General features: G+C 44.6%; 1 protein-coding gene across 2 annotated transcripts in view; it reads left to right on the top strand.

Moving 5' to 3' along the window:
- The first annotated feature begins 12,517 nt into the window (after positions 1 to 12,517).
- Positions 12,518 to 13,691, top strand: part of CHRM2 (cholinergic receptor muscarinic 2) — an 88,163-nt gene continuing 86,989 nt past the window's right edge. The window contains exon 1 of one of the 2 annotated variants that reach the window (XM_066183836.1): positions 12,518 to 12,817. The gene's annotated coding sequence lies outside the window, so the exon portion shown is untranslated. The remainder of the gene's footprint in view (positions 12,818 to 13,691) is intronic. The other variant, XM_066183837.1, reaches the window with a different exon arrangement.

Here is a 13,691-nt window from a genome sequence, read left to right as displayed (position 1 = left end):
GCACAACACCACATCATCTGGAATATTCCTTTGATTCTCTGGGGTCAAGTGTCCAAGTTGTCTTCTCTCCCAAATTCTTGCTCAGAATAAAAATTAGAAAAGGGCTGGATACTGTGTCAGCACTGCTCAGCAATAACTAAAACATTCATGTTTTATCAATGCTGCTGCTATCACAAACTCAGAACACAGCACTATACAAGCTACTGTAAGGAAAACCAACTTTATCACAGACAAAGACAGTACAACTGGCTACCAATATTATCATTATGTGGGCAGAAACTAGTCAGACACAAGTCCCAAATCTCCTTCCCCAGAGACACACACAGAGGATCAAACTTCATCTAGTGGTATATAAAGAGCCAGAAAGATTGAGCGCCAAGGGTCATCCTTTGCCTGGACTCTTATTAGTCAGTTGCTGCACTTGCCTGCTGACAGAGCTATCTTTTATGAATCCAAAGTCTTAAACCTCTGCAAGAAGACTCAAGGGCCTAGGTCCAAGCTCTGGAGCCTGCAAGTTAATGTTGTACAAACTAGTTCATTTTGCAGGGCTACATCTAGTTCCTTATCCTTCCAAGACCCAGAGGATGGCTTGGGATGATGAAAGAGAGTTTTTGTTCTGTTTCCCTGTGTATTATTATTGCCCAGAATTTAAAAGATTTTTGTCCTTGTTCTCCAGTGTGCTTTGTTCGGGCTCAGCTCAAGTAACAACTTGTACAAAAACCTGGGATTGATATAAACAAGTTTTTTCTGGTATTGCCATTTTCTTTCTATAAAATCAAGCTCAGTGTAGATAAGAGGTGGAAATCTCTGACAGAAAGGTAGATAGATAACAACAGAATTCTGTAAAATGTGCTGGGGAAAAAAAAAAAAAAAAAAGAAGAAAGAAAATCCCAAACTACCATAGCTAATAGATTTAAAAATTATATTTTCTGATGATTTTTCTTTCATTTTAAAGATCAGTATAAACAACATGATCTATTTCTGCTTAGTGGTACAGTGAATGGATCCTAAATCAAGGAAACAGCTGTACAGGGCTGTAATACTGTGAAGTAATGTTATTTTATGAGTGTTTGGGCATGTAAATTTTAACTTTGTTGAACCAGAGACATGAGTAGGAGGAACGAATAACCCACCCATTGCTACATGAAATAGATATGTTCCTCTCTGCTCCTCTCTTAATAATTTGTGCTATAGCATCTTTGCCACATGTACCTTTCCACACTTGAAAGACTTCAGTTATTAATGCCTCACGACACTCCTTTGAGGGGGATAATCACTGTAGTGAATTCTCAAATGAGAAAAGGAAGCCAAGACAGATTGTAGCCTATATTTTTACTAAATTCTTCAGGTTTTAAACAACTAACTTGACAAAGCAAAGCCCTGATTCTCAGTAACAGCTTCTCTGCTATACAGCCACGCAGGCCGTAGATATTCAGCAGTTCTGTCTGAACAGCCCTGTGTTTGGAGCACAAGTGCTGTATAACCTGCACTTGAAGGAACTGTTTTGAAAACTGGCACTCAAGTGAGTATTAAAGTAATAACTCTGACTTCTGTGTTTATTCTTTACTCCCCAAGGTCCAGCTGAGAACATAACACCCACATTCAGATCCTTTAAAACAACACTTCTGTGCTGAACACTGAGCACTCACTTAGGCATTCTCATGATCTATTTTCATGAACTATCAGAATAATAGTTCTGATGATGCCATCTTACAAAATATATCAATATCTAGGTTCATCTTGCATATGGAAATAGGCATGAAAAGATCTCCCTAATGGTTTACAGAAGTAGCCTTTTTACTTGGGCTAGTTTCTGTGCACAGATTCAGCTGTAATGTTAAGTATAATCTTTAAAAATACACTACATTGGGTTTGGCAGTTCAGGTACTCAGGAATATCTCTCCTTGAAGAGACAAATCAGGAACAGAATATTAACAGTCTCAACAGCTTATTAAGCTTGCACCAGAGAGTGACTTTTTCTAAAGGTTCTAAAAAGCATTGACATGTTAATATTCCAAGTGGCTCATGATTGAATGCAACTAACTTTACTCAACATGTTTGTCATTAATGTCAAAAAGGGTCTATCTATTTACGCTGGGAGAAAACACATGCTTCTTCTTAAGAGGCATACACAGAGTTTCACTGAATCATCTGTTGTCTCTGCAAGTGATGCAAGAAGGAACTCGTCTTAATGCCATTCAGTTGTTGAAATGTGTGGTACAGTGAGGAAGAGTAAAAATTAAAATAATTTGGTATTTTTGGTAGAAAATATGGTTTGATGAAATTACTGTTTGATTAAATAGTGCGTGACCTAGCAGAAGTCCACACTGATAACTTGGAATGGGGAAAAAAAAAATGAAAGGAAGGGGATTTTTAGCTATTTCTCATTCTAAGGATTCACAAGGGAATCAGACAGCCATGGATACTAATCTCTGTTCCTGAGTAAGATTGCCACATGCTGTGATCGGCAGTCTTGCTGGATCACCAAACAGTATTAAAACTGTGACTGCAAGACACATTCTAAAAGTGCTCCAAAACTAATTTAGTTTGCTGGCTGAGCTTGACCCCACATGATTTATTGCTCTTAATAATCACTGCAGCAATGTAGGACTTCATCTGAGAGCTTTCTCCTTCTAATTTAAAAGCTTATTAGAAAGGCTGCTTATACTTGATTTAATACCAGCTTGAGCTACAAAACTATTGTCATGTCTTTCCTCATGAGAGTCTCTTCCTTCCAATGTAAATCAATTCAACCAAAAACTTAATGCAGAGGAATATGAAAACAGGTAATTTTAAGCAGTACAATATGGAAATACTGACAGAAGGTCTATAAAAGTTATTTTTGTTGAGTCAAACTGAATCAGAAAATTTTGTTACTCTTTTTATTCGTACTGTCAAAATTAAATATATCCTATTGACAAGAAATAACCTAAAAGCCTAGAAAGAGGAAAAGAATGGCTTCTTATTGTCATGTTTCATAGGCACATTTCACCCTTTCTACGTGGGAGTAGTTTTCAACAAAATACACAAGTAAATTCTCCAGAAGCTTAGGAATATGGTGAAGTTCTTTCTGTCTTGATAATGAAGGTGAGGAGAAAAAAAACATGGTAGAATTTTTAACCTTCATGGAAAGATAATACTGGCTACCGTTCAAAGCTGCACAAGAAAGAAAAAGTATTTAAGAGTAGAAAATTGAGTTATGGGATTTGTGGTGGTAACTGTTACTAATCTTATCTTGATTTGCAAGCTGAAGGTTGAGGAGCTGTAGGTACACAGATGATCTCAGTCAGTACAACTTCAGTGCAAGCTGCTAGAAGTAGAAAGGAGTCTAAGAAGTCTAAGCAACTCCATTTGGTGGAGTTTTATTCTCTTTCAAAGAATAAGCAGATAGGATAGGAATGATGTAATAAAGGAAGTAAGATTTGGAATTTGCTACTCAAACACTAGTAATAAATGAGTCTACAAATTGGTTCTGACAAAGGGACTCCAGCAGCAGTTCAGAGGAGTGCAGTGAATTGAGACTGAGTTATGTGCTGGGCTGGAAGCAATAGAAAAAGTGAAGAAAGTTGAATGAATTTAAAAAAAAAAATGGTGGCTAAACAACAACACCATTAACAAAGACCAGTGTTGAGAATTACAAAGCAGTAGATGCTGAAGAAGAAAAAAATATATGCTGCTGTATTTTACTGAAGTTTTTCAGTTAAACATACCAGTGACACAAGTCTAAATCAAAACAGATTAGCAAAGATGTGTTCAGAGCTTCGCTAAGTAAATAAAGCAGAAAGATGTTAAGCATCAAGGTTTATGCTGATTTATGACATAATATTGGGCAATCATATTAGAACATTATACAGACGTTATACAGACCATCTATCTAAGTGGTGTGGTTTCATCCAGAATAGTATCTCCAATAAAATGAACTTGTCTCAAGAAAGACGTTGTAAAAAGGGAGCAGAAAAGGGGGGAAAATAATTGCCATGAAGAAATAAAAAACAGCGACACTTTGCTGAACAGGGAGTGAAGAAAAAACCCTGGAATTCTTACCCTTAGAGAGTAGGGACATAATAATAAAAAAAATATTAAAAACAGTAAAGATACAATGAATAATCCCAATCTGGGAATTTGCTTTATCAGGATGGGAAATCACTGGTTTTGCCACTTCAGACAAAAACCCAAAACATTGTGGGGCCATCAGTTGAGGTACTAGGTATCAGCATCAAAACTAATATAAGAAAATACCTTTTTTTTTGTTTTTTCACAGACTTCTGAAGTGTAGAACATGTGTTTATACTGTAGTTCTTAAAGCCAAGAATGACTTTGGGTCTGAAAATTCCCCACAGTTCAAAGAACAAGGTGCTTCCAGACACATCGACAATATTCTAAGTTACAGAATTTAATGCCAAAATAAACAGGAGAAGAGACAACAAAAAATCTATTTTTTTGAGATTTTATGCAACCATAATTTTCCATGATTCAGAGGAGCCTTCTAGGAGGAGGCAGATTTTGTCATTTCTAAAGATTCAACTGCTTGGATCTTTCTACAGAAAAACCTGAATTTCTGGTCATTGCTGGAGAAAGGCTGCTAAATTTGCCAGCCTACAGATTGGAAATTCTTTCCTTACCTCATGCTGTGAGCCTGAGACAAAGATAAAAATCTTCAAGAGAAATTCAAGCTGTGAAGGAGAAGAAGTGAAAAATGTAGGGAAGAAAAATGAACATGAAACTCAGGTAAAGAGTAAGGTAAACAAATGAAAGATGTGTTTTTAAGGCCATATCTACTGAGGATGCTGGAGTGTAATGGTTCAGGTGCTGAAAACAGAGAAGGCACAACAATGTGGTACTTTACCTGATCCATACAAGAGATGCTTATAAAATCTTGTGCCTCATTGCAGAATCACATCTGACATCTCAGGACTCCTGGCACTGTGTGGTGCTAACCCTTTGGTGAGTGTGTTACTACCATCACTACTGGCTGGAGAAAGGAAAAGGTTAAAATGATGTCATTTTATTGTTGAGCATAATGGGTGATGTCTGCCCCACAATACAGGACAAATAGAGTGACTCTCACTCTGATTCAAATCAGCAACTCACTGGAGACTAAGGAGAAGGTGTTACCATTCATGGAATGTGATTGTTAATTCTTGGTTTTAAATGAAATTGATGTCAGTTTTGCTATTATTGCTTGAATTCTCAATTCAGCTGAGTGTATGTGTGACCAGTGTGAAGTTAAGCCATTGACAGCCATTTAATCAGGCAATGGCTTTCTTCTGCAAGCATCAGTGCTCCAGTAAGTATTCAAAAAGCACAAAATACAACATTTTCAGGAGGAGAAAGCAAGCATCTCACAGAAAAATGCTCACAGGAAACCCAGAAGGTATAGTATCCAATACCCTCTCCCCGAAAGAAACTGAGTTTGTTTTCCTCTTCGTATTTTTGTTTTAGGATGGATCTAAGCTGCTTGCTGAAATAGTTTATTAAAAAACTTTTCAGGATCTCCTCTTTTAAGAAACCTGTTTCTGGAATTAGGTGCTTTGCATGGGCTTCAGATAACCATTCATTCCTTGTGTGTGCTTGGGTGAGCAGTATCAGCATTGGATTTTGCATAAGCCCAGTGGCAGAATCCGAAGTTCAAAGGGAAAGTAACTACAGAGTTACACTACAGGAGAGTTTCATTTGTGGGCTTGAGTGCTTAAAGAGCAGACAGAACCCTTGACTGCCCAAGGAAGATGAACTTCATGCCCAAGGAAGATGAACTGTTGAGTCTGTTTGTAAAGTAATATTTGGGGGGAAAAATTTCCCCATGAACTGTGACCCTCTTTAAACTCTTCATCAGACAAACAGTCCTTGGTGCCTCTTTGGAGTCACTGGAGTGCACATAAAGCTGCCAACAGTCCTGCTGCTCTGAGAAAAAGAAATGGCTTTGAAATACCTCTTGATATTTTTCCCAGCTAATTAAAATTAAAAGAAGTCCATGGCCTGCCTGACACCTGCTTTCCTGTGTCCACACAGCACCCTTTGTAAAATATGAGTGAAGTGGGCAGGTTTCCAGTAAACTGAGGGTCTCTGCAGAAAAATTCTTCTTTTGCAATAACACAAATATTTGCCTAAGCCCATACTGAAAGGAGTTTTCCTAGTGCTGAGCTTCAGGTTACTGTGTTTGAACTTCTCTTGAAATATTCAGAAACCATCTGAATGCAGTCCTGACTAATGTGCTCGAGGGGATGCTAGTAGGTTGGGCTAGGTGTCCTCTGGTGGTTCCTTCCAACCCTCCCCATTCTGAAATTCTGGGATTCTGGGATTCTTTGACACTCTCAAAGGCACAATGAACTCTCCCTCATTTCTAGCCACTAACTCCAGCTCATGGGTACATGGAAGGCACAGAAACATCCTTCTCCAGCTTCCTGATAGGAGTCATCTTCCAAGTAATGTGGGATTCATAGCTAGACCTCAAGGGACGAGCAGCTGATTATTCGCTTGTGTTTGTCTGAACAGCTGCAAGCACAAATACGAGCATGGGAGGTATGTGCAAGGGGTCTGTGTCTATGTGTGTGTGCCTGCACAGACACACGGGCACAGGGACACACGGACACAGGGACACACGGACACAGGGACATACAGACAAACAGACACACAGACACAAGGAATCAGGGGCACGCTGGCTGCCGGCCGGCCGCTCTCCAGGGTGCTGCAGGAGGAGGCTCTGAACTCCTCCAGCGGCTCCATCCTTTTCAGGGCTTTCCCATTTTCTCCCCATTAGAGACGCTTCAGCATATCCCATGAGATTCAGGTCAAGGAGGGCCTGCTTTTTCTATGGCCAACGTCAAGTAAAGCTTTTATGAGGCAGATAACCCACTCCACACACCTGTGCACAATTTAGAGAGAATTTTATTTAACTCTTGGCCTTTTACGAGCTTTGTGTCACAGCTATGAAATTTACCATGTTAAAAACAAAACCATATCCCTGCTTGCCACCTCATTATTGTTTTTTAACTCCTATATCACATAAATTGAGGCTACATACTTCTTTCTTATTTTCTTTTTCCTGAAACAAACTCTTCTGTCTGTACTCTGAAGTATGTCTGACAACCTTGATCATCTGCGGTATCATTGTCTTCCCAAATCTGGACAAAGTTGACACTAATTCTCAGCAGATATATTTTGCAGATTGTTCAGCACCTCGTTTCAGATCTGCCCACCTGGGACACTGCACCATTTGCAAGGAATCATTATTCCTACACAAAACAAACAAAAACAAACAAAACCCCAAAACAAACCAACAGAAACTTCAGTGAAGATCTGCAGCTGATAGGGGTTTATTGCTAGGATGATAACTACGTGCATGCTTATATTAAAAAGTGCTCCATCAGTTTTGCTGTGCCTAGCAGAATGCTCTCCAGATACTGTGCTTATCCTTAATAAAACAGATTTGATTTTCCAGTTCGCCACCTAGCTGCTCCACTAGAGAAAGGATCAGCTTGGCTCTTAAAATTAGACCCTGAGCCCCATCTAATCCTGCTGGGAATTTCCACTGCATTCATTTTCATCTGATTTGAATAATTCCCAGTATGTTGGGCTTTGAGACTCGAAGGGGACACAAAAAGAGCATCATCATTCAGGGGAAACAGAAAAGAAATGCTTGATGGTTTTGTATTAACAAGGCAGTTTAATGTAGCTGGTGCTAATGTAGCCTCCTTGCCAGCTGCTCTGGAGAACTTTAGAGCTTGAACTGAGAAGAAAAACCAAGGTGTTCTTAGTCCCCTGGCACTAGTGAGATCCAAGCTACGAAGTGTCAACGTTTCACTGCCTGTCCTGGCAGATCTAGCTGTGGTTTATAACACTCCTAGAAATGCACTGCCATGGACATGGCTGGGGGATTACACTTAATTTTCTGTTAAAGGTTTGGCCATTAGTTTATTTAGCTCATTTAATTTCCTCATATTTGTGTCTATTAGGAATTTATTTTCATAGTGTCTGGCTCGCCTTTGTCTCAGTTTGGAATTGTTCCTTTCTTCCTTCTTGCTCTCTGTGTTCCACACTGTCAGGATGATTTGCAGTTCCATTGTCCCACTCTCACCAGCATTTTCCCATCATCTCTCAGGCACCTGCCTCCCCCTTGCATTAAATTCAGCTATCCGTTGCAAAGCTGGGGGTAAATAAATGTAGAAGTCCAAGGGCCTTTCACTATTTGCACTGAGAACCTGTTTGCCTGGTGTTTTCCTCCACAGAGAAATTAGGGCTTTGTCCTGCTCTTCTGAGTCCCATTTGCCTAAAATTTCTGGGAAAACCTCACAGAGAAGAGGTGCTCCCGATAAACATGGCTCTCAGACCCACTTTTTTTCCCCTGGGAGGTGACATGTCCACCTCCAGCAGGCACCGGGGACAGGACCACACCTCTGTAGGAAAATCAAGCATTTTGGTTAGCAGAGCTGGCTGTTCCCTGGGCTTGGTCTCTCAGTCCCCCGAGAAAGCTGACTGCTGGCTGGGAAGCCAGTCACCTAAGCCATGGAGAACATATTGGGAGGGAGCTGAGAAATCAGATCCCCATTCACTGGGAATTTGCACATCTAAGTGTGCACACGCCCTCTTCCCTCCTCCTAGGAGACTTGGCAAGCAGGAAACAGCAAGCAACAGGAGCTGGGTTACTCTCCGGGTCCATCCTGCTCCGTCTGAGGATAGAAAGAGGCTACGAGGAGGGAAGCTCTCATCTGCTCTGAATCTAGTGGACATGAGAGCCTCTGGCAGTGAGAAGGAAGTCACAGCCTGCCCTTTTCCCATTCCCCTTCTAACACTAATCCTGTGCCAACGGGATGAAACAGGCGTGGAGGGACCATGAGAGAGGGGAAATAGGAGCAGTAGGAGTATGGGGACGACCCGCCCAGCCCCTTGGCAGGCTCCCTCTCCCTTAAGAAAACCTTGAGTTTCTGCAGATACCTCTGTGACTCCCAGGTGCAGATGAGAGCTGAATCGGAGAGAGAGCTCATCCCTACGAATACAACAGTAAAGCTCCCCTTGGAAGTGGCTCCTGGGGACATTGCTCCTCCCTCTCCACCCAAGCCGTGGGACTCATCCTGCCGGAGAAAACCCCAACGAGGCAGCTCCACGCTGGGGGAAGTTGCCATTTGGGACACCTGTAGCCAAAAACAAGGAGAGCCCCCAGCAAAGTCTAGCTGGAGATCGCTCGGCGTCTCTGGATAGGGATGCTGTTTCCTTTGGAAATAGCCTCGCTGAACGTTGTTGTCTTTGCCTGCGCTCCCCGGGAGCGACTCCCGCTCCCTCTGCGGGAGGGGAAGTTCAGCATGAGCAAATACTCGCTTCCTCACGAGCAGCCTTCTTTCTTTGTTTTTTTTTTTTTTTTTGTTTTTGTTTTTTTTTTCTTTTTTTTTTTCTTTTTTTTTCTTTTTTTTTTCTTTTTTTTTTCTTTTTTTTTTCTTTCTTTTTTTTTTTTTTTTCCTCCCAGCGAAGGTCTGAGTGCTTTGTTCAGTGGTTCTAAGAAGATTTTAACTTTACAGCGGTTCAGCGCACTGTAAACGACGCGGCTCCCTCGCCCTGCCTCTTCTCGCATGAGCCGGGGACGAGGGGAGTTTGGAGAGGCTGGGGAGTGGGGGCGTCGGGGAAGGGGGATGTGTTTTAAACGTTTTAAGCTCCGAAGCGGCTTCCCCCCCCCCCCCCCTCAGGAGGCGTGTCTAGCACGTAGATCTATAAAGAGGAGAGCCGGTAATGACGGATGTTCTGTCAAACTTAAAAGGTGCCAATTACCACGGAGTCACCGGATGCCATCAAGATGTATCTGCAGAGATTGATTAAGAGCCAGGCTCGGCGGGCTCAGGGAGGCAGCGCTGCTCACACACTCGGTGGGGGGAACCTCCGCTCTCCCCGGGCGGTCTGCAGACGAGGCACGGAGGAGGTGAGGGTCACACGGCAGGGCTTTTCAGGACCGGGCTGTTATTTGCATGGGAGATCACGGCGCGGGGGAGTGCTTGCGAGGAAGGGAGATGCTCCCCGCTCGGGCGAGGCTGGCGCGGCGGGGATGTCCCTCCAGCGGCCCGTGACGGCCACAGGGCGCTGAGCAGCGTGGCACTGGGGAGCCCCCTGCAGCTGGGTACAACCAGCTCCGAGCTACCTGCTGCCTTCGCTCCAGCCCTGCTGCTGGAAGCCATCCCCGCACCTCCGTCCTTTTCTGCAGCGGAGGCAGGGAGGCTGGGGAGTCCCCAAGGCTGCCGCGGGCTGCCGGGGTCATCCCAGGGCAGGGACGCCGCCCGCTCCCTGCTCGCCACTGTGGGAAGGGCTGAGACGTGCTCGCAGTGTCTGAACTCTAATTGAATCTCCAGAAATCAACGTGCACAATCAAACACTCGCTGGGAGGGGAAAAAATAACAATAATGATAATAATAAGGGGAAGAAGAGGCAGGCGTTGTGACTTTTGAGGCTGCTGATCATCCTGATTAGTGAATGTTAAAGTGTGTCAAGCGCCAAGGTCTGAGAGACAGCCCGTGGGAGGTGCAGGGGCGGCCGGGGCTGAGGCTCTGTCTGGCAAAGGAAGGGGCACCCAGCCTGTGGAACTGGCTGTCCCCTGTCCTGGCACTTGATTGGGGAATCCCATGGGGCTGCAGCGTGCTCATGGCGTGCTTCCAACCTCCCGATACCAAATATCGTCTGAGTTGCCTGGATAGCTGTCTTCCAACTCTGCTCTGAAGCCCAGGTAAATTTTTCTGTGGAAGCTGAGAAACCAAGGGGAAGAATTAAGGTCCCAGGTACCTTGATGCTCCTGAAGAGCTACGAGTAATCCAGCCCTTAAATAATGTGAAAGTGCTTTAAGGTAGAGAAACACAGCCTTGTATAACACTGAAAGACAAGTACCTCCAAAATTCAGAGCTCCCCATCTCCAAATTAGCTGGTAGTAAGAAACATAAAAGATCATTTAGTTCCAACCTCACTGCCATGGGCAGGGACATCTTCCACTAGATCAGGTTGCTCAAAACCCCATCCAGCCTGGCCTTGTACCCTTCCAGGCAGTAGCCCTACCCTGAAGACACATCACCCTCTTTGGGGTAAATCCACCCCTAAGACCCTTCCAGGAGCAACAGCTACATGTTTGTGAGTCGTGTAGACAGGTCTCTTCCTGCAGCAATCTCAGGCCAAGAAATACTTGGAGGAGGAGTGGTTGGAGTGGAGAGGAGAGGAGTGGTTGGGCTGTGGGTCCTTCAGCTTTTCAAGACAAGACACGGGGCAGGGGAGGCAGCAGCCAAAAGCTTGGACTGCCTTCATAAAGTCTACTTCTCTTTTCTGCACTTAAGCACTTCCTCCCTACTATTCTTTGGACAATAGATGAAATGGGTTCCGCTCTCCTGCTTCCCACTCCAACAGACTGTATCCCGAGGGAAAAAGCAAACTTCAGACCACAAATCAGTTCTGGTCCAGGAGAGAGGCAAATAACAAATAAAACCTAAAGATTTTTATATCTAGATTACATCCATAGAACTGGCAAGTTTCCTGAAGCAAAGTGAATACTTCTTAGCCTAGTGACTATTAGTCAAAGAGGAATTCTCTGAGAATTAACTCCTGTTCTCATAATGTATGTTTTCCCTAATTTATTTGTCATTGTGCGAGAGAAGCCTCTCCCCATTAAAATTTCAGAACAATAATCGGTTTAAGAAACTGAACTGGATTTATTGTAACAACATTTTTTTCACAATGTGTGGAGCCTCCGATGACTGCAATAATCTAAAAGCAAGATCTCTTTCTCTCTTCCTCCTCCCATACATTGCTATAGACTTGCAGCTATCAAGGAGTTGCAGGAAAAAAAAAATAAAAAGAGGACAGTATTGCAGGGAAGATGGGGAGGAGGTAATTGAAAAACAAAAAAGTGGTTCTGATGTGCAAATTGTAGATAAAGTCTTGTGATGAGAAAGAGGGGAGTGCCTGATGAGGAAGACGGGAGAGTGTGTTGGGAGATAACAAGAACCAGTAATTTCTATTCAGCAAAGCCACCAAATCAGAGAGCAGTGCGATCTTATTGGAGGAGAGCCTTCAACAGCAACTAATCCTGTCATATTGAAAGAAAATTGTAAATGTTCTCTGCAGAAATTGCCTTCCCATTGCAGCTAATCGAGCCCGCTTCGCGCTCACACACATCACACACCCCCGCACGCCCCTCCGGACGGTCGGCGAGCGGACCCACAGCCGCAGCATCGGCAAGGACATTCACCCGAGATGCTCACCTAGGCACCCCGCTTCCCCCCTCGCCACCAGCCCAGCCAGGGTGGCAGCTCACCCTCATTTCTCCACCAGCTTAGGGAGAAGTGTGAATTATTACTGGCTCACTCACGAGTCCCGGCTTCACCTGTTTTTAATTGCTCCAGTTTTGTCTAAACCTTTAAGCCAGGTTTGATAGCACTATTGCTCTATTTTTTATTTTTTTTTTTTTTTTAAGGCTCAGCTTGGCTGAACTGCAGCAGAGACTCCCGAGGGTTACAGCCACCGAGGGTGTGTGTGTGTATATGTGTGTGCCTGTGGGTGTGGGAGGGCGAGAGGGAGCGAGAGACAAAAACTCCATCAGCCCGGACAATGCCACCTCTTGCTTAAAGCTTCCAACCTGTTATTCTTTCCCCCCACTATCACGGTACCAAGTGATCTGTATTTCCCCCAGCCCAACCCCCCTCGCTCCTCGTGGAAGATATGGAAGAGGAAGATAAAGCTGCTGGCTGCGGGCGCTGACGGCGCGCAGCCCGCATGCCTCTGCCGCCACCGCTCCGCAGCCACCGCTCCAGCGAGCCGCTTGCCGCGGGATGAGATGCAACTTCTGCTAATTGGATCACAGGTAGGAAAGCTCTGGTTTTTACTGACGTTTCCTCTCTTTTTTTCCCCTCCTTTTTCTTTCCATTTTTTTTTTTTTTTTTGGTCTTTTTTTGTTTTGGTTTGGTTTTTTTCTCTTGGCTTTTTTTCCACGTCCTCTACCCTCCGCCCCTTCTTCGCCGCACCTAGGATTTCATGCGCTGCTGTCATAGGAAAGCTCCCGCCAAGGAAATAATGTCTAAAAAACGAGCTTTTGCTTCCTGGCAGAAGAAGCAGAACAAACCATAGGGAAACTTTTGCTGAGCGGGCCACAGCTGAGCGGGCCGCCGGTGAAAAGCAGCGAGTGGAGATTAGGCAAAGCGATTGTCCCCAGCACAGAGCCCTTCTCTGTCGAGTTCCCGTGGCGATATTAACCCCAGAATCGGGTCTAGCACGGTGTCGCGGGAGAGACACCGTAGCCTGATTTACAGAAATCTTCGCATTTTCAAGCGCTCTGCATAGGAGGTTTTATTACAAATGCTACATTCCGACACAGGTTCATCTGCCGGGCTGCCGTTCCCAAATCCCGCTGTGGCATGTTTGTCGACGACTCCTGCAAAATGTCACCGGGAGCGGGGAGCGGAGCCGTCCCCGGCGAGGGTAGCCTGCCCGCGGTGTGCGCTCGGTGTCGGGCGGGCGGGAAGGGACGGGGCGGGCGGGATCTCTGCCCAGCGGGACCAGGAGGGATGCGGGGTACCGGGGAGGGGGTTGCCGTTGTGCCGGCCCTGTCTCTCGCCCCCAGAATCGCTGCTCTGCACGGGAGCAGCTCCGCTGCTTCGTCTCCTGTGTCCTGCCCCGGGGAAGGGAGCGCGGGCTTGGGGCGCCGTCCGCGTGGGAAGGGTCTTTCCGAGTGGGAAGGG

This window comes from Chamaea fasciata, unplaced genomic scaffold (assembly GCF_029207755.1).
Source record: "Chamaea fasciata isolate MVZ Bird 193981 ecotype frontalis unplaced genomic scaffold, bChaFas1.0.hap1 SCAF_5, whole genome shotgun sequence".
NCBI classification, from domain to species: Eukaryota; Metazoa; Chordata; class Aves; order Passeriformes; family Sylviidae; genus Chamaea; species Chamaea fasciata.
This window is presented reverse-complemented; position numbering and strand designations above follow the sequence as displayed.